Source organism: Drosophila sulfurigaster, chromosome 3, assembly GCF_023558435.1.
Source record: "Drosophila sulfurigaster albostrigata strain 15112-1811.04 chromosome 3, ASM2355843v2, whole genome shotgun sequence".
NCBI lineage: Eukaryota > Metazoa > Arthropoda > Insecta > Diptera > Drosophilidae > Drosophila > Drosophila sulfurigaster.
The window spans coordinates 55,635,302-55,660,265 of record NC_084883.1 but is presented as its reverse complement, the minus strand read 5'-3'; the positions used below and the strand labels follow the sequence as shown (position 1 = coordinate 55,660,265).

Sequence of the window (24,964 nt, the reverse complement as noted above, 5' to 3'; positions counted from 1 at the left end):
GGAATTGATAAAAACTATGCCGCAAACAAATACGAAAAGCGAAAACATTGTGTGAATTTTGACGGATGGCTTCAAATATACACACATCATACACACACACACACACAGCTTTACATGATGTGTGGCCAAAAGCCACGTAAATTCATTTGCCACATGGTTTGGGGCAGCAAGAGACCAAAACAGAAAGCGAGACAGCGACAAAAATAGAACGAGTGAGCGCGATAGAGACAAATGAAATACTACCCTTTTTTTTTTTTGACTCTGACTCTGGCATACACTTTGCCACTGAAACTGACCCCCTCCAGCATCGTTTTCCCTTCTTCTTGTTAGAGTGGCATATCCTACATGCTGCTCGACAGTTCAGTTCTCGACATAGTCCTGTTGACTGTTGCCTTTTGCCTCGCATTTACACAATATACATTTTACACGTAAGCTCATGCACACACATACACCACATATGTATGCACATTTGTATGTTTTTGTGCGTTGGAATTTTTTGGTATTTTGGGCACGTAGAACATCAACGCATAAATACAAAACATGCAACGTGAGAGACGTAAATCGAAGAAGCGCGTAGGAGCCACATTAAAGCAGACAGTTGCCCAGTTTCTGGGTTGCTCAGTTGATTGATTGATTGATTGATTGTACGAACAACTGACTGAAGGAGAGTCCTTCAGCAATCTCAAGCATTTTTCAAGAGATTTTTGAGTTTTGTATTTTCACATTTTCATATTTTAATTAGCCTGACTCTTCACAGTTCACTCCATTCCAGCCAACTGTCCGCACTTTTTCGTATTCAATTAAAATTGCTACTATGAATAGCCATTTTTATACCCGCTACCCATAGGGTAGAAGGGTATTATAACTTTGTGCCGGCAGGAAATGTATGTAACAGGTAGAAGGAGGCATCTCCGACCCTATAAAGTATATATATTCTTGATCAGCGTCAACAGCCGAGACGATCTAGCCATGTCCGTCTGTCCGTCTGTGTGTCTGTCCGTCTGTCCGTCTGTCCGTATGAAACACTGGATCTCAGAGACTATAAGAGATAGAGCTATAATTTTTTTTTTCGACAGCATTTCTTATGTTTGCACGCAGATCAAGTTTGTTTCAAATTTTTGCCACGCCCACTTCCGCCCCCGCAAATCAAAAAAAATCTAATAACAAGCGTAATTGTAAAGCTAGAATTACGAATTTTGGTATATACAATAATAACTATAGCATTTATGATTGCTGAAAATTTGGTTGCGATCAGATAAAAATTGTAGAAGTTATTAAAGAAATAGTTTTGTATGGGCAAAAACGCTTTCTATATATGTGTTGTATGTATGCGTATACGTATATATGTACATGCTCGCCTCTATATTTGTATATGTATGCAAGAGACACTGCGATAGCTCTATTGGTAGAGTGCAAGCTTATTACTGCTGTGGTAGTCGGGGGACTCGGGTTCGAGTCCGCTCGGGGTACAAAATTTTGTTTTTTTTTTTTAATCGTATTTACAACAATTATAAATACAAATTGTGGATTTTGTTAAAGAAATATTTTGTATGAGCAAAACCGCCTGCTATGTATGTATTGTATGTATGCGTATACGTATATACATGCTCGTCTATATTAGCATCTGTATGCATAAGGGTACTTAAGCAATGCGATAGCTCAGGTGGTAGAGTGCAAGCCGCGTATGTTGTGGTGCCCGGGTTCGAACCCGCTCGAAGTACAAACTTTTTTTTAACCATGCTTTTATTCAAAATGGGTAGCGGGTATTTCACAGTCGAGCACACTCGACTGTAGCTTTCTTACTTGTTTAAATTCATATTGTCACAAAAAAAAACACATAAATTATTTCATAAATAGGAAAATCGAATAAACAAAGGCAGAATTTCAGGGGAACGAGATATATAAATGTATTCATTTCATTCATATTTTATTATTCCTGGAATTATTGAATATTTAATTGGCTCTTTTCGCAGATTTCCATGACAACAAGCTCATCAAACGTTTTCGGGAGGAATACCCAACTCGAATTCCACAAATGGTGGCAATCCTCAATTACTGTAGAAAATGTTTGTTGCTAGACATCTTTTATTTAATTTGAAATCAACAAATTACTCTGAAAAAATACCAGTTTTGAAAATCAAAATCATTTGTCTTAAGAACTTAATAAGACCACTTTTCAAACAAATTCTTGAGACTGAGAAAATTAGATACTAGATTTAGGTTGCAATATCTGGTAATCTACTAAATTTCCTATCAAGATTTTACATAGCCTTCAGTGTTTTCGTTAACAGATCAGTTAGTTGAGCTATCGCCAACCAATCTTCATTGTAGTCTAAGAATAACTGAATGCACTAAGTAACTTAATAAAATAATAAACTAAAAGTAAAAACAAAATTCTTAGTATTAAAATCAAAATCCTGATTCTTGAACCTATTATCTCAGTATATTTAATTCCTACAATGAACTTTTTCTAAAATTTGAAAATGTTTGAATAATTAGTGGATAATTTCAATTTTTTATTTTGTCGTCTAACCAAAAAATGCATGATTAAATAATTGATTAAGCTCCTGTAATCTTAATTACTTTGTATAAAAGAGCTCGTCAAAACTAAATTTACAAACTGCTAGGTGCCAGCTTTGTCTACCTCTACACATATGCTGGTATGTACCCGATTGTGGTTGTTTTCGTAGTTTCATTGTCCGCTTATTGGTGTGCCGAATGCTATTTCCTTTTGCATATGTAAAAATTCAATTTGTTATAATTTGAAAATTTCATTTGACGATATGGAAATGCGAACGATAAGCCGCAGACGATGCCGTCAACGACTGTGGAAAGCAGAAGAAGGGAAGGGAAGGGAGCGACTCGGTTTGACTACCAAAACAGAACGCACACCTAGTCTCAAGTGTGTGTATGTTTGTATATAGAGCAAGTGTGTACGTTGAGGTGGCTGCGGCGGAACGAAAACCAATTTGTGGCAGCTTAAATGTCAATACGACATTTTTGTAGGTTATTGCAAACGGTTGAGCTTTTCTCCTTATTTCGATTGTTGTTTTTGTTGTTGCTAGTAGTGTTATAGACCGCATATGCTAAGCAAGGTGACGCTATAAATAGCCATACACGTCTTGGTCATTTTTAGCCGTAGGTCGTCAATTTAGGGGCGTGTCGGAAGAGGAGACGAAAAAAGCGTTTGGGCTCATAAAAATAAAAGTTCTGTTTGTGCAGCTAAAAACAAATTGCAAACAATAAATAGAGCTGCCAACCTGTGCCAAAATACACATGTATACCATAAATACACACACACACAAACACTCGTAAATTCTCCTTTGATATACAGTGGAAGGGAGAGCTGCTTTCAGGTGGCAAAAATTGTCAATGAAAATGCCTTTTGGGTCGTCGATTTGCTGTCAGTTTTGTCGTCCATGTTCTGTGTCTCCATTCTTTGGACTGTCAGTTTGCTTTGTTGTCCACTGATTGTTTTACCTACATTCAACAGAGTGTGGTCGTGGGTGGCTGTGCCTGTGTCCTTTGTTAATGGATGTTTTGTCATTGATCCAAAAAAACAAACAAAACAACAAAACAATCGATGCTCAGTGCTTGTTGCTTTCCCTCAATTGTCGGCAGCACTCATTGAAATTTCAGTTTGCTTTTGATTTCAATTCATTTCGTGTCAAATAAGCGTCAGTTTTAAGCAGCCATCGCTCATCACAACTGATTATCATAACTGTCAGAACAGCAAGCGAATCATTTACTTTGATTTTTAAAGGTGCAACCGGGCGTATGATTAATATTGTGCAAAATACACAAAATCATATTAAAGTCTTACGATAGGATTGAAGCCTCACTGCTCTCGTCAAAGTATTTCGGCACTTTTATAGCACTTTTATAGACAGCTCGCCAGTGCTTTTATCTGCTGAGCGCATTAAGATATGAGATTGTTATTATTATTATGTCGAACAACAGCAACAACAACAACAACAACAATGAATGCCAAGCTCAATAACTCAATCAGTTCTCAACACAGACAGACACAGAGACAGAGACGTAGATACATACGTTGGCCCTACAATATAACCAATAAAATGTTATTTTCTTCTTCTCCACTACAGTCGCACCCAACACCATTTGGGCTGCGCCCCCCCATAACCACCCACAAGTATTTGTTACAAAATCGATGAATCAAAGTAAATTACCAGAAATAAATGAGATAAAATATGTGTGTGTGTAGGTCGATGTGCTGCAGCTACCTGGCCACATCTAAAACCAAACTGGCGTATTAGAGAGGGGAGAGGATGAGTAAGGAAGGGGAGAGAGGGGTCTTTGTTTAGTCAAGTTGAGCAAAGTACAGCTTATATGTTGACCTGAAAAGTGAATGCGAGTTGTCGCACATTATGAGTGTTGCTTAGCTCAATGCCAGCCACTAAAGTGCCGCACTACGACACGTAGTTTCGCACACACACACACACACACACACACACACACACACACACACGGACACACACCCACACATACATTCAAACATTAATAGAGGAAATTGAAAAAGTTTGTATATGCCAGACATCCGTTTCAGCTGTGCGCTGAGTGCGCCAACTAATTTAATAAGAGAACGCGACATGGCCACTTTTTTACAGCATACATACATACATAAACACATACACACATACTATAGTCGAACACCTACGCGCACACAGGCAAACGTTCAACTCACACAAACACACAACATTCCGAGGTTACACATGAGCGACAGCGCCCAGAATATTGACGCTAGTCCGCGTGCATTTGGCCTTTTGTTTGGCCATTTTCCAAAAACTTTTTGGTCTAAGTAATCATATAAATATTTCTTTGTAAGTGTGTTAGCCAACTTGCGCCTGTTCTATGTCTGGCTGACTGTGTATGTGTGTCCAATTGTGTTACGCAGCGCGGAGTCGAAAAACTTTTGCGTGTTGCGTGTTTATTAAAAACTTGGCCGCATTTTATTTACTGCTGCTCTATTCCACCGGAACATGGCGTATGAGTAATATACATACATACATCTCTACACATGTAAACACATCCATTTTTTTTTCTGGCTTGTAAACTGAAAACTCATGGCTGACTAGAACCCTAATAGCAAACTATTTCAATGTGAAACTTAAAGCTAAGTAATAAAACATCAACATAAAGTTAACATATGCACACTTTAAGACAATTTTGACATCACAAGTCAAAATTTGTTACTTAAAGATGATTTCTGTTCGCGATAAAGATCAAGCAATTTAAATGGCAAAATTTAGCTAAGCTTGAAGTGGTAAAATGCGTGTCAAATTAGTCAAATTTAGAACTCATTATATATATAAAAGCAGAGTAAATACTGAAAGGTAGAAAGATAATCGGTGGTAAATGTTCTATCTTACTCAAGAAAAAATTATTATTGTTATTTTTCATTATTGTTGCCTTTGTCAGTCAGCCACACCCACTGACAACAGGGCGACAAGTGCGTTGTCTCCCATACTTATAAGATTCCACATATGTACAATCCACTTATGCACACATCATTATCGACAGCAGCTCCACTGCCATGCTTCTGATTCGACTGATTCATTTATCCTACCGTTTGGCAAATATTTTTTCCTTGGCTCCTCACTTTTCGTTCCACGCCCTCTAGCCGTTGCGACACCGATAACAAAGCTATTAAATTGCAAGCGTTTGCCTGGAGGCTAACTGTCAACGGCCATGTGGCTTGAGTCTGCTCGAGTGGATTTTCAGTTGTTCAGGCTCGCGTCGACTGTTCTTGTGGTTTGCATGCCCAAAAACAAAAACAACATCAAACAGCAACAACAACAACAACAACTGCGATAACAACAAGAGCAACCCTTGGCCATACTAACCGAGCAGAACCACTTCTCCAAACGCGTCGTGGCTAAAAGGTTTTCCACTTCTCTACCAGCTGTTGGCCTTGTTTACATTCTCTACCTGGCTGTCCGCATCTAAGTGGGTCAATGTGCGTTGAACTGATTAGCGCATGGCTGGCAGGACAAAGTTGCCCATAATTATGGCCAGCGATGATAAAAAAACAAAACAAAGGACCAGCCAACTTCAAATGGTGGGCAAAGAGTGTTGGGAGGGAGCGTAAAACTATTTGAACTTGCTCTTAGAGCCACATGCTGCCGCCAGACAAGTATTAGCAAATGGCGAACGCATAAAGTCTTTTCTCCCAACTAAATCGATAATCTAACGCCGCGTATACGTAATGTAGGCAAACATTGTATATACATTTATGTATATGTATGTGCATTTATATATTTTCATATATTTCGCTTGCTTGTTTTTCGCCAGCTTGCCTCCTTGTTGTTTCGGGTCGTAATTTATGCCACGCCCCTGCCATAACGCAGCCAATAATATAGAAAATTATTATCGCAAATATTCACATCATACGCGCATTTTCCTCTCTGATTTTCAACGTGCTTTCTCTTATCGTCTGTCTCTTTCTTATTCGTTTTACTGTTTGTTTCTCAGCGCTTTTGGGTTTTATGTCCGTTAGCGTCAAGGTTTTCATAAATTTTAAATGAAAATGTTTATGTTTATATTCATATTTATGACTCCACCCGTAGGCTCATTAGTAAGCCCAACTTGATGTCTTTATCTGCAGCGCCAACACAGCGCCACAGCGACCACAACAACAATTGAAAATGCTGCAAATTTTGTTTGTTTTTCAACTGTCATTCCGCAACGTTTTTCCCGGGATTTTTTCACAGATTTTGTTTTCATTTTTTTCTGTTGTTATTGGGTCGGAGGAGTCAGAGCCTTTTTTTGCATGTCAAGTTGGCAACTTCATTTGGCGTTTATTGACAGCGAAAACTGGCAAACAATGCCGAGCAAACGACAACGACAAAGACAACAAACAACAACGACAACAACCAGCTGTAACTTCTTATCAAGTTATTAACTTATCTAATTCGATTATGGGCGCCATGCCAGGAGGCACCTACAATGCAGAGTCAGATCCAGTTCTGGGTTTCGAAGCAGACCCAGACCTAGGCCAGACTGGGTCGTTGTTGCTGACGGTTGCATGGCAAACAATTCAATTAGAGTTGTGCCCCAGTCACAACAACTACAACAAGAGTCTATCAACAATTTTGAGGTACAACAAAAGCACATTAAGCGACTGTTAAGCCTCCAAGCTAAATCTGCCCGTCTGTCCGTCCATCTGCTGCTCTCTCATTATTTTTGTTTTTGGTGTGTGTATTTTTGCGTGTCTTTCGCTTTGTATATGAATTGGAATTTATTTGCTTTTAATCACAATCTCTATTGAATCCTTCTTTCTCTCTCTCTCTCTTTTCTATGGATTCTCTATAAAGTAGCATAATTGGTTGCATTACAAATAAAACTATTATCATTTTAATCGCTTCAAGCTGTCCTGTGTATCTCAAAAAATAAAATTCTTTCGTATCTACCTGTTAATTTAACCTTTTCTTTGTAGTTTCGACTGTCTCTCCTATTTTTCTTTTCATTTGTAACTTTCTCATTCCCACTGCAATTTAGTTTATGTAAAGTCGATTTCCCCACAGTCACCAGAGAAGTAGATTTTTTATTGACAACTTTGAGCCATTGAGAATTTGCAGTCACAAGGATCCATCATCGTCTGTGAATGGAACTGCGCATATTTATGCAATATGTTTGTTGCTGCTGTTGGCGTTTAGCAATTCATCATTCATAGTTTTCATATTACAGTTTGGTACTATCGCATAGACCGTATTTCCGTTACCATTTCCACTTTCTGTTTCCGTTTTTTCCCAGTTGCCAGTTGCCATTCTACTACGCATTTACATTTCTCTCTTTTCGCCTTTCGCTTGACAGTGGAATTCCTTTTTTCATTTCTTTATTTTTTTTATATGTTTTGCCATATTTTCTATTGTTGTTATCTGCTACAGTAGACGAGCAGCCTAGTGCGCATTAAACTCAAACGCTACTTTTGCCTGTGCGCCCAAATACGAAAACTTGGCCATTTGTTTCGGCTGTCTCTTTTGTCAGTTTCATGTAAAGTTTTTAACCTTTATAAAGTGCGATCTTCTTGCTACTTGTACGTGACTGACAGTTGGCAAATTCCCAACAAGCCCGCCAATACGCATACGCAGCGTATGCCCTGTAATTCAGAACTCGATGAACTCGCCATGCTATGTCACTTTGATTTGCTTTCTCGTTGAATTTAAAGCAAATCTGCTAAACAGGGTATTTCCTAGTGATACTTCGTTGCATTTGTAAGTTTTTGTATTGTTTCTTTGTATAATTTTTACGTATTTGTCTGTGCATTGTTTGGTAATTGATTTGCGAAATGCAAAGAACAACAAAATATTACGACATGAAAATGAGATGTTGACCCTGCCATCAGCTCTCCCAGAGAGAGAGGTCTCTCTCTATCTCTCTTTCCTCTGCTGGACCGGTGTGTGCTTGTCCTGCTGAGTTTTCCAATCAAAGTTGTCGTTGTTCGTCCGTTATTGAAAGAAGCTTAATGCCCAAATAAGCTGTCCATTATTCAGCAGCATGTACGACTGCAGCAGGGGCTGGATGAGGTCACGTCAGAGGAGGGGCAGCAGAGGAGAGGCAGGGCGCAGGAACCTGCACAAAACACACACAAAACTTTGCGGACCAGGAGAGAAAACTGGCATTCAAATGCGCACTGAGTGCAGAAGCATATTCGAGGGGCAAACTGTAGCAGAAAAGATGGGGGGAGGTGAGCTGAGGCGGAAAAGGAGACGTTGGCAAAGAAGACGGTTCTTTTCTCATGCATTATGCGCATTGTTTGACAACTGACAAAAGCAACTTTTATTCTCATGTTGCCTAAAAATTGTGTATGTATTTTCATTTAAAAAAGCAATCGACATGTTTCACGAAACACGACGCACGACGCACGATACACGAGGCAGGGGGCACTCAGCATAACGTTTTGCAAGAAAATAGAAATAAATCACGTACATTGATACCATCAGCATGAAGGAAGAGTGATCCAGGTTGAGGTAATGTGAGCATGGCGTTAGTCGAATTTTGAAGGAGCTGAATAAGCCTGATCAATGAAACTTTTTTGCTGCAACAAGCAGTGAAAATAAAATAAAACAAACCGCAATGGATGTGGCAAAAGAGGATTGTGCAGGGTGCAAGTGATTTGATGTTTGATGTTGCTGCTAAGCATAATTAAGAGATTTGGCGCGCAGTCCGCACATAAAACCAAAATACTAAAGTATTTTTAATTAATTTTCGCTTTTTTGTTTGTTTGTTTTTTTTGTGTTGTCACTGAGTAGCGTTGCGCATACGTCGCGTGTGGCAGCATTTTAAGCCGATGCTTAAGCCGTTAAAAGCGTCTCAGTGTGGGAGAACTGAAGCCAAAGCTCATGCAAAATGCACGCAAAGGCTGAATAAGTTACGAATGCCTCGCCTGCCGCCTGTGGCTCGCAAACTTTAACTTGGCATTGAGGATTGTTGGCCTAAGGCAAAGACTTGTGCTCGTTTCGGGTTTGAGTTTTCGACTCGGTCTGACAATGACAAGGACAGCGCCAAGAGTTAACTAAATGCTTGACAGTTGCAACAAGCCCAAGACTTTGCCCCATCTTCCACCCACCCACAGTACAAGCAACAGTCGCGTCACATCCGTTAGCCATCTTCCATCTCCTACTTAAAACTTTTACGCCACTGGCAATGACAGGCGCTCTGCAACTTGAAGCCGCCTGTCTTGTTTCACGTCCTGGTCCGTGTCCGCCCTCCACTTTGACTGCCTTTATATCCGTTGTCGCCATCGCCATCGCCGTCGCCACAGCACTTCCTGTTTACAATTTAAACTAATAAGCTACGCCAAAGTCACAGTCAAAGCTAACGAACGGCGAACATTTCGTTCCTATCGTCATTTTCCATATTCAATAAATCGAAATTGAGATTCATCTGCTCGCATGTACTCATATGCTCACAAACTATGCAAATATTGTCTGTCTCGGAGCAAGGACGACAACCCAAAACTAAACAACACCAGAGCAGACAAGGAAAGTACTTGAATATTTACTAACAACCTTTCTTGCCAAAAGTGTTTGTTTATCTGCAACTATCAACACAAAGCACAAATATTAAGTATACGTACTGTTTATTGAGATAGGCAAAAACTAATACGCGGTTTGTTGTCATTTTCATTAGGTAAAAGTAGAAAACACTACGAGAGATAAATTACAATTTGACAATTATTAAGAAAATGACTCAATTTCTTTAGCAATTTCTAAAGCTTTTATCTCTGTATTTGTTTTTTAGGTTCAATAATGTTCAAAATTGTGTAAATACATTTATTTTAATTCTAAAACAAAGTTATTGATTTATTCATTTAAGTTTACGCAGTAATTCAACCTAACTCATGTATTTGTAATACACGTAAAATATATTTTTATTGATTTTAATACTGCACAAGCAAGAGAAATGTTATGGCAAGTACCCCAACATGTTTTATATGCAACTCAAAGCAGAATTCCAGCTACTGATTATTAATAAACGAATTCTTAACATTCTTTGGATTATTTATTAGCTTTATTAATTCACACGCGGCATTATTGAAATTATTCCAAGTTAGATGTTAATAATTTTTCCCCTTCTGTCGTTTCTTTACACTTTCTCTTTAACCACTAGTTGGGAAACTCAATTAACTCGGCAAATGTACAGAAAACTTACGAAAGGCTGCGATGCGCACAAATATTTGCAAATGCTTAAAGTGTAAGAGCACTTTTTGCTCAAAAAAGCGCAATCAAAATGTCAGCATAACAATAAATTAGAGAGAGCATCAAAGTGAATGTCAAGAAGTTGGCAACTTTAGCGCAAGCCCAAAAGTGTGCAATAATAATCTTAGTCTCTTTATCCTTAACAACTTGCTGGCAATATGATACACTTACGTATTTTAGGCAGCATGACTTATTCAAGTATATTATGTGGAATTAAAATATTGAGTCTGAAGCAGACTCGAGCAGATGTTCCGGAATGAATATATCTTTCCTTCAAACACATTATCTTTCTTATACAAAGAAGTGAGCTTTAAAATAATTTAAAGTGCATTGAAAAGTTAATATTAAACAGCAATGGCTGTTTTTGTCCCTATATATAACTGGAAGTATAAAAAATACTAAATAATTAAATGGTTTTAATACTTGAATTTTGTTAGCACTCAATTCTAGACAGAGTATGTGATTTGCGACCTGTCAAAATCAGCTCAGCATTTTTGTTGAGCCTAAAGAACTTGCGAGCATTGTTTTTAATAATTACGATGCAGAGACTGTCAGACTGTCAGCTGAGTCGTTGAGTGGTTGAATGGGTATATTGTAGTGTTTAAGGGAGTGTGTGTGAGACGAGACAGAGAGACAGAGAACGAAGAGGCAGGGAAACGGTTTTCGCAGCCACCTTTCAGTGGCGCTGTGTTTGCGTTATCTCATTTAACACTTGAACAACTTCTTACACACACTTGTGTGCGCCTTGTCTCGCTTTTCTTTTGCATATGTGTCTGTCTGTTTGTCTGTTTGGCTGTGTTGGTGCTGCGTCAAGTGCGTCCAAGCATCGCATTTGCACATTAACAGTGTGAAAAATTATGATTGAGCTATAAAACAGTCAGCTGCGTTCGCTCGCTCACCTGGGCGCAACTGGGACAAGAGTCAAGTTTAGCTAAAACCAGCCATGTGTGTGTGTGTGTTCGTATGGGTGAGTGTCCCTGTATGCGTGTATGCGTGTGTATCTGGCTGAGAAAAGTTTTGCCAAGTGATATGAGCTGAGCACGGGGCTGTACAGGCAGGATATGCCTTGAGGGCAACTTTAAGTAACTTAGGACGCACACAAAGAGAGGAAATTTGCACTTTGTCTTTACTTCCTGCTGACTCAGAACTTTAACAGTTGGTGCTGCGACTGCTGCTGCTGCTGCTGCAGCTGCTGTTGCTGTCAGCTAATGAGGCTCGTTCCCTTTCCCCCAATACTTGCTGCCACTATGCATATGAGTAAACGCCGCAAAAGTTGGGTGGACCGCAAGCTCCCAAGAGACACACAATTAGCTACAAGCTTCGAGCTGCATTTATTTATCCTGTGCCTTGCCTTACACATTATCAATATTAAATGAGCCGTTGACCGGATGGGGCAGAGGGAGGTGAAGGTGAAGAGAGGCAACTCGAAATTGCCGCGGCTCGTTTCAATTGACTTGTTGGCCATTAATAATAAACGTTGGGCATATAAATCAATCATGCGACAAGCTTATATACATCATTCGCCAACTGAATCTATCGACTGTACAACTGTACAATCACACAATCCTCAAACGATATGTGCTCATAAATACGTTAAAGACAATAAGCGCGAAGCAATTTGGTAGCCTGCTTTGGGGAGCATTTATTGGATTTTATGCTGCTTTTACCACTTTGCCACTGTTAAGGCTCACTGCTATTTATAGACTCTGAACACTCAGTCTCTCGTCCCTCCTCCCTTGCAGGGCGGCGATAACAGCGCAACAGTTGGAACTGCGTGTCTATTTATAGACAATGAGCTGGTGGCAAAGCTTCTCAGTTCCAGCTGCCTCCAGACATTTGTACTTGCATAAAAGCTAAAAATAGTTTCAGCCAAAGCTGCAAGTTGCCCCGGCACATGAAAAAAGAATGCAGTAAACATGAAATAAACCATCACATCGCATGAATAAAACTTAAAAAAACGCAGTTTAATCCTACTCGAAATTCGCCATTCATATATACTTTTTGATTTCTATTAAAAAGTCTAGAAAGTGTTAGACGACATACAATATTTTCAAATACACAAGTATTTTGTTAAGACTTCTAATACAATAACTTTGAGATATGTTTCGTATATAGGAAATCTTTACAAACAGTAAAGTTGATTAATAAATATTTAATACGCCCATTAAACAATAAAAAAATAGCTTATAAAATTGGATAAGTATAAAAAAGTTTTCCACTGGTCCGAAGTTTTATCTCTATTAACTTAGCTGCTCTTAATAAGTTCTAATATATATAAAACCTTTCCCTCGCTCTCTGCAGAATAATATATACATATTTAAACTTGTATTGAGTGCTTTTTAGACTGCAGTCCGTCAAGTTTCTTAAAGGATTCTTTTGAGAAACTTAAAACAAATGTTTAATTTTCAAAGTGAGCAAATATTTCACCCATTTTCTTTTTTATGTCCCCCACTTCCGTCCCCTGCAATAGTTGCATTTTAGATTATGGTTTTTGTCCCCTCGCTTATCTTGCAGTATTTTCTTTTCGTTTTTCTTGGAAAACTTGCAGCTGTCAACGCAACCCAACGACCAAAAGTAAATTTTGCCTTTGCTTTTGACTCTCCAAAAAGTATGATATTATTGTTGAATTTTAATTGTTCATCGCGTTTTATGTCGCATTTTGTCCCATCTTGCCTCTTCTATGAATTTAGCATATTTCAGTCTTTCACATTTAATGCTCAAAGAGACACTTAACGCAGCGAAGTATGGAATGTGTTCCTTTAGAAATTCAATTGCTTGGCCCCTAAGCTGAAGCATGTGCTCGCCACACTCTCCACTCCTCTCTCTTTCTCTCAATTTTTGTGTGTCCCATTCTCCTTCTCCTTGCGTTTCTCTCTCTTATTCTTAGGGTGAACACCTCCCCCTCCAATTCGCACTTAACATAACCCATTTCATCGCCTGTTTCTTGCGCACAATTACGCAACAACAAGCACAACAATAAAAAATAAAATGCTGCAAAGAATGCTATACGTGCCAACTGGATGATGAGCAGATACTCTGCAGCTCGAGTGATTTAAAAACAATCGCGAAGATCCCACATACCCCTTTGTCGCATTGTGTGCTTACAGGGTATGTGGAAAAGAATGAAACGCCAGCATTGCCGTAATCAGAAAGACGTAAAAATTTCTACAAGCAGGTAACGAAAATATTTGAAATTGCTTTTTGCTTTGCCATAACCTTTCACTTGCTTCCACTCGTCTTGTCCTTTGCCGCCTGCCACCAGACAGCTGCCCACCTCTCTCTCTCTCTCTCTGTTGCCCGTTCGCCTTTGCTTTTGGCATTCCGTCTACTCTAATGGCATAAATTTGAGCAACCATCGCTACTTGTATTTTTAGGGTATTTCGCCCATAGCTCTTAACGACACACAAAGTAGAAGAAGCTCCTGACATTTTTTTTCCCATTTATTTATTTATATTTTTTTTTGTATTTTATTTCATTTGGTGTAACGCGTCACGTTGCTTGATAAGGTTAATTGCCCATTTCTTTGGTTGTTGTTAAATTTTTGCTTATGATTCATCGATTTTTTACCATCCTTTCCTCTCTGAATTCTGATTTCCCCACTGTAGAAAGGACTCAATCACAGCGGGCGACAAGGACATGAAAACGTATGTGACACAGGTCAGCACAGCGGGAGTTACCAAACAAAAAGCCGAACGAACGACACAAGATATATTAGAAACGAGTGAGTATTTGGTATTTTTGTTATTTGTTGTCACGGGTAGCACTTAGCAAAGGACATCAAGTACGAGGGCGTCCTGGAGATAAAGATGGAGGTGGAGATCGAGATGGAGATGGAGATGGAGCTTGTCGTCATTTGGCCCTCTTGCAGCGCAATGTATTCAATTTCATCTCATTATACGGAGACCAAATGAATCTTTCCTGTTATTCAACTATAAATATATAATGGGCTAAGAAATGAATACGGCCAATACAAGGACATAAATAGCTCAAGAGATTAGCCAAGCATTCTTTACACAAACAATAGCAATTTTGCAAATTGAATCTCAGATTACAATCGATGAGTATGTGAATATTCATAACCTATCTGCAGTTGCCATGATATTTCCCTTCTATTCTAATTTGAATTAAGTTGTTATTCAACTTTATAAATACAATTATAATGACTTCTCACGCCGGGCCAACTATGAAATATTACTTTCAATACAATACATAGAAATAATTTCAAATATTGAAATTAAACTTAAAAAAGAACACTTACTTCTTGTATAATTCTGAAAACTTTTATCGACAAGTTGCGCAACACAAGTCCATCACTATTTAATGTCAAAAATGTGATGTTATGAATACAAAAGCAACCCGAATGTCACTCAGTGCACTTAAACTTTTTTTAATTACTCCTATGTTGCTTTTATTTCGGAATTTTTAACTTTGTCACCTTACGCACACTCGTTGGCTCTAATTACCTTTTGGACACCTACATTATTACACTTCTAATGCCTTAAATATCTGTTGGACGTACTTCCTCTGCAGTATTCACATTTCTTTTAGTAAAAAATTCCCAACTATTTGGCACATTGCACCTAAGGGCAAAAGTTTCTCATGTAAAACTATTTCCATATATTTTTATTGTTGTTTCCAACTGCCAAATGAGTGAGTTGAGAAGTGTGTGTGCATGTAGAAGTCTTTGTGTTTGTTTTGCTTCGTGTGGTTGACAAGCCTGTAAGCTGGCCACAGAAACCACAACTAACAAATGCAATAAAAATAAATATACAAATAATTATGAGTAGAAAAGTTTGCAGGAAAAATGTCACAAAACATCCATCATAATTTCTGTTTATTTGGGATTTTCTCTTCTATTCTTTGTTTTGAGGATGTTGTGGATTCTAACTCAAATTAAAAAAGAAATTGTAACAATAACAGCTACAAGAACAGCGAAAAGAGCAGAAGTCAATAATACAAAGGCGACACTTGAAACGGTCAAGAGGGTCTTTGAAGTTGTTCACTTAAAGAACACACATACATAAGTAGCCGACGCAAAGAAACGGAAGCATAACGAAAATTATGATTTGAACGCGAATCAGAAAAAAAAAACAAAGAGAGAAAGAAAAACTGTGTAGGCCCAGTAGCATTCATTGAGCTCTGCTCCCACTTCTGGTCGAGTGGGTGAGTGGGTGAGTCATTAAAATGGAACTCGCACAAATTATGCAGTCCAAAAACAACGGCAGCGAATAAACACAATTTGAAAACTGCGACAGCAACGTCTGACATCAAAAAGGGGTTTCTACTAAAGGGGTTAAGATGGCCAAGGGAGGAGGCAGACAAAATATGTCGCCGATGTTAAGTGCTTCATTTAATTAACAAAGTTGACATGAAAGCTTGGTGTCGTCCGTTGGGAAAACCCCGCACCTTGTGCCAATGGCTTCAGCATTTCTTTTGTATGCGAACACCCTGTAAAAAGCATTTCACAGGGTATCTGTCTTTTCATTAGTATATTCATATTTATCGTTGTATAGTTCAATTAAAATTCACTCTCGAAGAAAGAATAACATAATAAATACTGCTTAATTTGCAATTATGATTGCTATAGTCTAATCATATTTAAGACTCAAAGAAACTTCTTTACAGGGTAAATTCTAGTAGCATTTTTAAGCACGTTTAGCATGTTTTGTCTCAGTTATTTACTCTGTTTTTCTTTGCTTTTAATTGTTTGCACTGTGAGTGAGAGTGTGTGGCACAGCACGAGGCGTAAACACATTACTCATACGACAGGTGTGTCACCTGCTAAGCGAGTGGACTCTTCCTTACTTGGCGTAATTTCATTACAAGTTCGAAAATTGTGACTTTCAATTATCAATTCGAAATATATGATATTGCTTGTAGTTGAAAATTTAAAGGTTGTAAACTCACAGCACGGACAATTTGCCAAAAATTATGATTTGCACTGGATTAGAAGATTAAATAACCTTCGAATTTCAATCGGAAATCTATGATGTTTTGCTTGTATTTCGCATTTTAATAAAGCGAAGTCATCATATGATATGTGTGTGTGTCTGTGGTTTAATTAATTGCTGGAAAGATGCCTACTTGTCCCTATCCCTATATTTACTCCCACACATGTGTAACTGTTGCTCAAAGCCTGTTGTATCTGGCAACACCAGCTGCGCATTTCTCACCCTGTCATTCGATGAAATGCGAATGATAAAAAAAACTGAGCAACAAATTGCACGGCATATGCGTAGTTAACGTTATCGGCGTCAGGTTTATGCTCCTATATTCTCATTGCCCTTCTCTATCTCTTGCTCTTTCTCTATCTTCTTCTCTTTGTCCATGTCTCCCTGGTCATTATATAATGCCCACATACACTCGTAAACGCGACGGCCCCTTGATAATAAACAAGGTCATTATTTGCTTTTCATCACTTGCACAAATATGCCACAGAGATTTTGGCTTCTTTTTATATATGTTGCCTTAAATAATATTGACACAAATATGGCAAATGAATACATAAAGCAAATTGCTTAAGTGACCATGGAAATGCCCATTTGCCAAATCAAATAGAAAAACACATTTGGTTCCGCCTACTTTAAGGATGTCAGTAAGCTCATATCGAAATTGACAAATTACTAAAAATGGTAAACATAAATGTAATCAACTCCAGTAATTAACGTGACTATTCTGCATATATTAGTGAAACTATTTTGGTCAACTTCTTATCTCTTCTTTTGGTACACAATAAGATTATACTGTTTATGTCGTTATTTCATTTACCTATGCCACAAATAATTTAACAAAGCATTTCCTAACAATACGATTATCAAAAAATATGCATAACTAAATTAGACCTAATTTTATAAAATTACTCTAAAATTTGTTCATGCAGACTTAACAGAAGTCGATGCTTGAACGAAAATCATTTACGAATTATTTAAGCGGATTAATTGCTTTGTGTTTTAACGTACACTCAATTATATTTAATGGTAAATGTAGATACCATAATTTAAAAACAGTGTACGAAATATATTAAGTCAAGTATCCTTTGGTGGCAACAATAACGACTCACCTTAATTTCACGGTTTTCTTTTCAGAGCAGATTCACGGTCAGCATTCAGTAGGAGATAGTTTTTTTTTTAATTTGCGTATTTCATTTGTTGATTTTCCAATTGTTTTTGTCGTTTCGTTTGCAATTATTTTTATATTTATTTCATTCGTTGGGGTGTGGGCACTTTTAAATTTTTCTTCCTTTTTTTTATTGCCGTGAAGCAGGCTGCAAAAGGAAACATTCAAAAGCAAACTTAATGTGGCATGGCGACCGTAACCGATCGTAAAACCAATGGGTTATAGTGCGAGTGTGTACGTTATGTGTGGGTGTGAGTGTGAGTGTGGGTGTGGGTGTGGGGCATATGCAACAGTTGCCGTTGCTCTGTGGCAGAAACGTCGTTGGCAAATGGGTTTTTATTTTACGGTCATGGTAATACAAAAAAATTAAATTGCAGACCACGCAACAGTTTGCAATTATGTGCAAATGCACATAGTCAACGCGTCAGCAGGATGCAGAGAATATAGAGGACTCATGACTCCGGACACTGGTCACTTCAACTTCATCTTCCTCGCATGCCACATGCCACAATTTGCTTTTAATTGTTTCGTTTGCGAACCGAACCGACTCGACTTCAATTAAATTTATTCAATTTCAATTCGGCTTAGTTTCATTTTAGGTTCACTTCATTTTATTCACGTTGCTCGCGCTCGCACTTTAAAACTCACGACCGTGTATTCAATGGCCATTCATTTAGTCACTTATTCACACAGCTTTTGTATTTGGTGTCGAGCAGTATGCCTACTGCCTTCATACTAACTGACTACTGCTGCTCCTGTTTCTTCTTCTACCGTTGCTGCTGCTGCTGTTGCTACTGCTGCTGCCACTGCTGCCACTGCTGCTGCTGCTTCGTTGTTGCAACCTTATGCGACGCCTGCCAACTACGAACTGAATTGCTCCAGTTTCGTGTTACACCTTATAAAGTGCTGCCTGTCTGCTCCCGTGTTATCCTTGCACCCGAGTCCCGAATGGTTGCCTGAACGCCTGCTTAACTGTATGCCTGTCTGCTTCCAGCTGCTTGCCCGTTGGTTTGATAAGAACTTGCCTTAGTATGTGTATGTGTACCCAACGAGAGAGCCAGCTTTCGAGAGAAGTGTGAAAACAGAGAGACAGGGAGAGAGAGAGAAAGCGTTTTGTTACTGGAAGTCAAAGAGAGCGTGAGCGATGTTTCTCCTCGAAGCTTTCTTTTTCCGTTAGACAAAATATTTGAATTTCGAATGAAACATGAATAATATTTATTATTTCAATAATTAATGTTTCTTTTTTTTTGCAGTTTTAAATAAATCTTCGATTTTCTATATTCCTGAAATATTTATTTTGAACTAGTACGCACAATAGGAGTTTTTATATTTTATTAAACTTTCCGAGTTTTTAAAAATTTCAATATGTTTGAAAAGTAATATTTATTTTTATATATTGTAATCATATTTAACTGTCTTAAATATTGTGGAAGATTTTGATTAAATATTTACAATTCATTTGGAACTTTACATTTCATTAATTTGGACAAAACGTTTTTTTTTTGTTTGTGTTTTCCCCTCTCACACATATTTGCACTCTCTCTGTTTCACGAACTTCATAAATCTCTCTCTCTCTCTCTTTCTCTCTCACATTTAGCAATCATCGCGCTACGCAGTAATTGCTAGTTTTTGGGTGTGAGCTTTCATGAATGAACACCCTCCTGTTGCATTTGTTTTTATTGCACAAAAAGTAGGTGAAAATCAGCCTGACTCATCCTCCCTTCCCCTCTCCACCCGCCATCGTGTTCCAACAATCCTACTTGGCGTCGTGCCATGCCACATTCTAGACACCCCCACCAAATCGCCTGGCCATGAAGTTCAAGATGAAGGTTATGCAGCAACAACAAAAAACTCAACGTAGAGTCGAACACCAAAAAGAGCTTTCGCTCTCACGAGTGCTTTCTAAGTTAACATACACACTCTCTCGCCGTCTCTCTTCGCTTCTAGTTTTCTCTCGCTTTTTCTGTCGCTGAAACATCGCCGCGTGGTAACATGTTGCTGTCGAGTAACGCGACATTCCGCTGCGCCGATTTGTTTTGTTCCCGGTCTCAAAAATGTTGCTCCACTTTTAGCGATGAAGTATTTGGACGCTATGCTCGCTTCTCGCTTCTGCTTGATTTCTATCATGCCTGCTGCCCTCCACTTCGACAGTCTTTCCCATATCACAGAGCAATTTCTCGGGGTACGCTGTCTCGGCATTCTTTTAGCCATTTATTCATTTCTCCGCCCGCCCTGTGACCCAATTTCGGGCCTTCACGTACACGGCGCTCAGCAAAATCTGCTATAGCAGTAGCTGTAGCTGTTGAGCAGCATGCCTGGCATTAAAGGCATTTGGTGTGCCCACAGATTTTGTAGTCATGCCTTGTGCTTGATTGGCTTTGTACTCGTACTTTTTGTAGGCTATCACATTTTGAGGTGGAACGTGGACAACAGGCAGAACATCATGCAATGAGAAGGAGAAGGTGGCTAAAGTTCACATACATATTTGCATAGTGCATGAGGGCGTGCTACATGGCGTATGCTGGATGGTAGAGCTAGCTGCCAATTACTTGTCAACATGTCGCGCTCCAGTAGCCAGCCAACTAACTGTGATTGATTGTGCGAACGTAGCGTGTGAGTGCGTGAGTGTGTGACAGTGTGAGAGTGTGTTTATTTTTGCTGCTCTGCACCTGGCTGACTTTTTAGGACTACAATTGCAACAGTATGCCAGGCAACAGCAGAAAGAGAAATTGAGCTCCGCTTAAACCAAACGACAACAACTCCAAAATCCCCCTCGCCAACGTGCCTTTTATCTTGCTCTCTCTCTCTCTCTCTTTCTCGCTCTCGCTGTCTCGCTCCCCTTAGTGTGCAACCATGCACAACAGCTAACTAGCATTCCCCGTTCTCTCTCTGTGAGTCCCTCTGAACTGTGCAAATGATAAAAGTTTTGGAGCTTGTCGCTATCTCTTCTTAATTTGAGTTCGCCCAGTTGGCAAGATAGCCTGTCAATGATGTGAACTTTAGAACTTTGATTGGCTCACACACAGTACAACAGAGATATGAAGAGAGGGAGTTAGAGCACCAAATAGTTGTATACAATATTTCTATATTAAGTTCACTTTTTTGGGGCAATCACTTTGAGCCATCTACAGTAAATTTATTGGAGAGTCTGAAGTGTGGATATCAAATAACATTTCATTTGGTGCGGAGTACATAATTCCGCAACTAAATGCAACTTAATGCCGCAGCTTGAACACGAGCTGGCAGCAGAAACACCTTTAACAAAAACAACTGTGCAACTGTGTGCTTAAGTGCGTTTTATGCCTCAGTTACATTCAGTTGCAAAAACAATGCAAATAGCGAGATGGTTGCCGACTGCAAGCCGGCTGCTGCTGCTTAAGCTGATATAATCCTTCGGCCCTAAGGGGAGAATGCAAATGAAATGGCCCCAGCAGCTACAGTCGCAGCTGAAATGTCAGCTATTTATAAGCCAAAGCCCCATCCAAAGCATAGTACGAACAGAAACAAAACCGATGTCGACTACGTCAGCGGCAAGTACGAGGACGAGGACGAGAACGAGGACGTTGAAAGCCACCCGGAGTCATGTCGAGCGATACAAATCACTGTTACTAATTATGCTTTCATTTGTATCCTCTTGGTTAACGAAATCTAATCAGCACTGGGATGAGGAACGGTGCGGGACGAAAGGAAGAATGCTTTAGTTTAAAAACAAAATGGCGATGTGGCCAGAACACGCAATGGAGGAAAACTCTCAAAATTAAAAGAAGAAACCAGAAAAATAAAATCCAGCCTGTGACGTTTCCAGCTATTACAATTATCACAGTAAGTGTAAGGCAGGCGCACATAAACCAGGTCAAAACTTTAATCGCTTTTTTCTGTCTTAGTGATGTGAATTTGCAAACTAAGAAAAAAATCCAAATTAAAATGCAACTAGCTCAGTTCAATATATGTATAAGCTAAAATATATAACATAATTAGATAAATTAGTATTGAATAAACATAAAATCGAATCTAAATGCCATTAATCATTTAGATTAAAAAAACAAATGTCAACTAGAAACGTGGAAAATTCTTCATAACTAAAGTAAAACACAAATCTATGCACTTAACAACCATCAAACAGCGTTCGCATTTTAGGGTAACGAAAAATAACATAACTTTTAATTGAACTAAGCAAGTTGTCAGACAATTTTGATGTATAAAATCTTATAGTAATATATTACCAATATAAATATTTAATTGGAAACTGTTTTGCTTTCACGCGTTCATCTCTAATTCAACGATATAAAAAGTGTAGCATACTTTACTGCGCGGGCATTTAATGTGTTCGCCACACGTTGCGACAGTTTTAGCAGCTTGCGATAAAGCGACGCGATAGACGCACAATCAAGCTAGTCCTGCCACGCCTCCGTTTTAGGGGCTGTACAAATAACTTTAATACTTTGGCCTGACAGTTCTCGTCCTCGTCGTTGTCGTTGTCGCAGTTGTTGTTGTTTATTTGTCTCGTGTTACTTTCGATTTGCCGTCTTTTGAAGGGTGTGACCGCATTTGCACCTGATGTTGGTCACGAAAACGTCGCGACGGTCGCTTGAACCCTGAACACCCTGCCCATCACCTGCCACCTTTTGCTCTGCTGGTCTGTGGCGCAGTTTAATTAAAGCTTTCCACAAATTTCGTTGCTGCTATTATTGCTTTATTTTCAAAACCAATTCCCTAACCTTGTGCTCGCGAAGCGAAGCAGTTTGTTCAGACATATTCACAGTAGAATAGAGAATGTAAAGGGTAGTTAATGTAACTCAATCTGTATTACCTGTTATCTATTTTTTTAAATTCAGGTAAGTAGATAGCGAATAGACGATTATGAAGGCTTTGAATAAAAACTGAATATCAAACAAAAAATAAAGCAATTTTAATAAGATAAGAGGTATATATATATATATAACACGTGGGCTGAAAAGTCCCGGGCCTTACACATAGATTGTGCTAGTTTTATTGCAGTCACCTTTTTTTCAGTTAATACAATCCTTCAGAAGACAGCTGCTAAAATTTCATGATATTCTATTCATTAGTTTGTAAGTTATTGAGCCAAAAGTGACACTACTTTTTCTATTTTCACAACAATGGATCAAATGCAATTTCGTCTTCTAATCTTACAATGCTTCTTGATGGGAAAAAAATACCGTTTAAGCAAAGCTTTGGCTTGAAAAGTGTTATGGGGACTCCTCTCCATTAGAAACAACAACAAAACGTTGGTTTGCTGACTTCAAACATGGTCGTAGAGACACCGATGATGCAGAACCCAGTGGACGTCCAAATGGCGAGGTCACACCAGAAAACATAAAAAAAATCCACAAAATCGTTTTGAATTATCGAAAATTAAATTTGCGTGAGTTAGCTAACATCGTAAAGATATCAAAAACATGTTGGCTTAATATTGCATGAGCATTTGACTATGAGAAAATCTCGTCAAAATGGCTGCCGCGTTTGCTCACTTTTGACCAACAACAAGAATGAGTTCATGATTCAATGACAGTGGCAAAACTACATTAATTTAACTTCGAATTGCTCCCACATCCACTAATTCGCCAGATTAGGCTCCCAGCGACTTCTGGAGGTTAGCAGTCCTGGAAAAATGCTCGCCGATAAAAAAATTTCACACGATTAACACTGAAATTGAAGCCTATTTTGAGGCAAAAAATTAATCCTTCTAAAAAATTTATATTGAAATGTTACAGCGGCTCTGGAATGATTGCGATGCTCTTGATAAAGATTAAGTTGATGAGTAACGCCAATTTTGATCCAAAAAAAGCAAGTTTTCTTTGTCAGGCCCGGGACTTTTCAGCCCATGTGTTATATATATATATGTGTGTACATGTATAGAATGTAGATATACAATCGAACATCCTCAGCGTTGCAATAAATTGTGTACACGTGGCGTATGCGTGTTATTTTTGTATTGTGCAACGCAGGCAACATCTGCCTGAATTTGATACGAGTAACCTATTCGTTTTTTCATTAATTTTGAGCAAAAAACGAAAAATAACTTAAACTTTATTTGTTATCATGTTGCTTGTTCTCGCATTGTCTGCCAAGTTTGGTCACGTAAATCAATTAGACAAAGGTGTGAGCTCAACTTATTTGATGACACAGAAAAGTACCCAACATATGGCGAGTAGAGTTTCAAACAATGAAATGAATCAAAAAGAAAGGACAATGAATAACAATGATAAGAAAAAGTGCTTTAGCACTTTTTGTATATTATTATTTCGGTTAAAGCAGACTTTAAGTTTCTCGAATGCATTTTGTGTTAGGGGCACGCCTTAAAGTTCAAAGGAACACAAGGTCGCCGGCCTTGTATTTGGCCTTTTATCTATAGTTACCTAAGTTACACTACTTCTTTCTTCTTCGTCTTCTGCTCCCCCACTGTGTTGGACGTTTTCCAATTTTCAACGGCGCGGCGTCTAGGCGGGATTGCGTGATGTGGCGTCTCTGTTACCCACACCCCAAAACCAAATAAATGATCGATGCGTCGGCGATGGCAGCCAGAAATTATGACTACTGATATTAGAACACGCCACCGCAGTTCCCCAGAGCAGAGCACAGTTGGACATTGCGGTCGGTGCTTGGTGTTGTCAACCAGTTTATGCCATTCTCCTTTCGCTCGTTTGCATGGGAATTGGTAATTTTCATAAAATTTATTGACTAATTGCATTTGAAGAAACTAATGAAAGCGCTCAAATGCCAAATAAAATGGCAAATTTATCAAATTCGCTCTATCTCTCACTTTCTCATTTGGTGGCGGACAACGTGGCGCATGAGTAATAACAAAATCAATGTCGCGACGTGCCAAAAATGATTATTGAAATGCTAATTTTGAAATTGGTCAACGACATTGATGGAAGAGTTTCTTTGCACAAAAGTAGAAATGTGTGAACATCTAATTTAATTGGAATTTAATGGAAACTTATTTTAAAACTGCTGGCAGGTGACAAATGGTAGGAGGCAAGAAAGAGGAAAGAGGAAAGTGCCACCTGCCAGTTGAGAAGTAGCAGGTTTTCAGGTTCTTGTCCATTTCATGATCAGGTGCAAACTTTTCAATTAGAGACATTCCGAAACTTGCGTTGTCG

The 24,964-nt window shown here is 38.7% G+C and overlaps 1 protein-coding gene across 3 annotated transcripts in view; it reads right to left on the bottom strand.

Annotated features, from left to right (window-relative positions):
- Nucleotides 1–19,078, bottom strand: part of LOC133846295 (BAI1-associated protein 3) — a 72,209-nt gene extending 53,131 nt beyond the window's left edge. For all 3 annotated transcript variants that reach the window (XM_062281164.1, XM_062281162.1, XM_062281163.1), the window contains exons 1-2: nt 18,578–19,078; nt 17,782–17,985 (exon numbers count right to left, since the gene is read on the bottom strand). The gene's annotated coding sequence lies outside the window, so the exon portion shown is untranslated. The remainder of the gene's footprint in view (nt 1–17,781; nt 17,986–18,577) is intronic.
- Between the last annotated feature and the right edge of the window lie 5,886 nt (nt 19,079–24,964).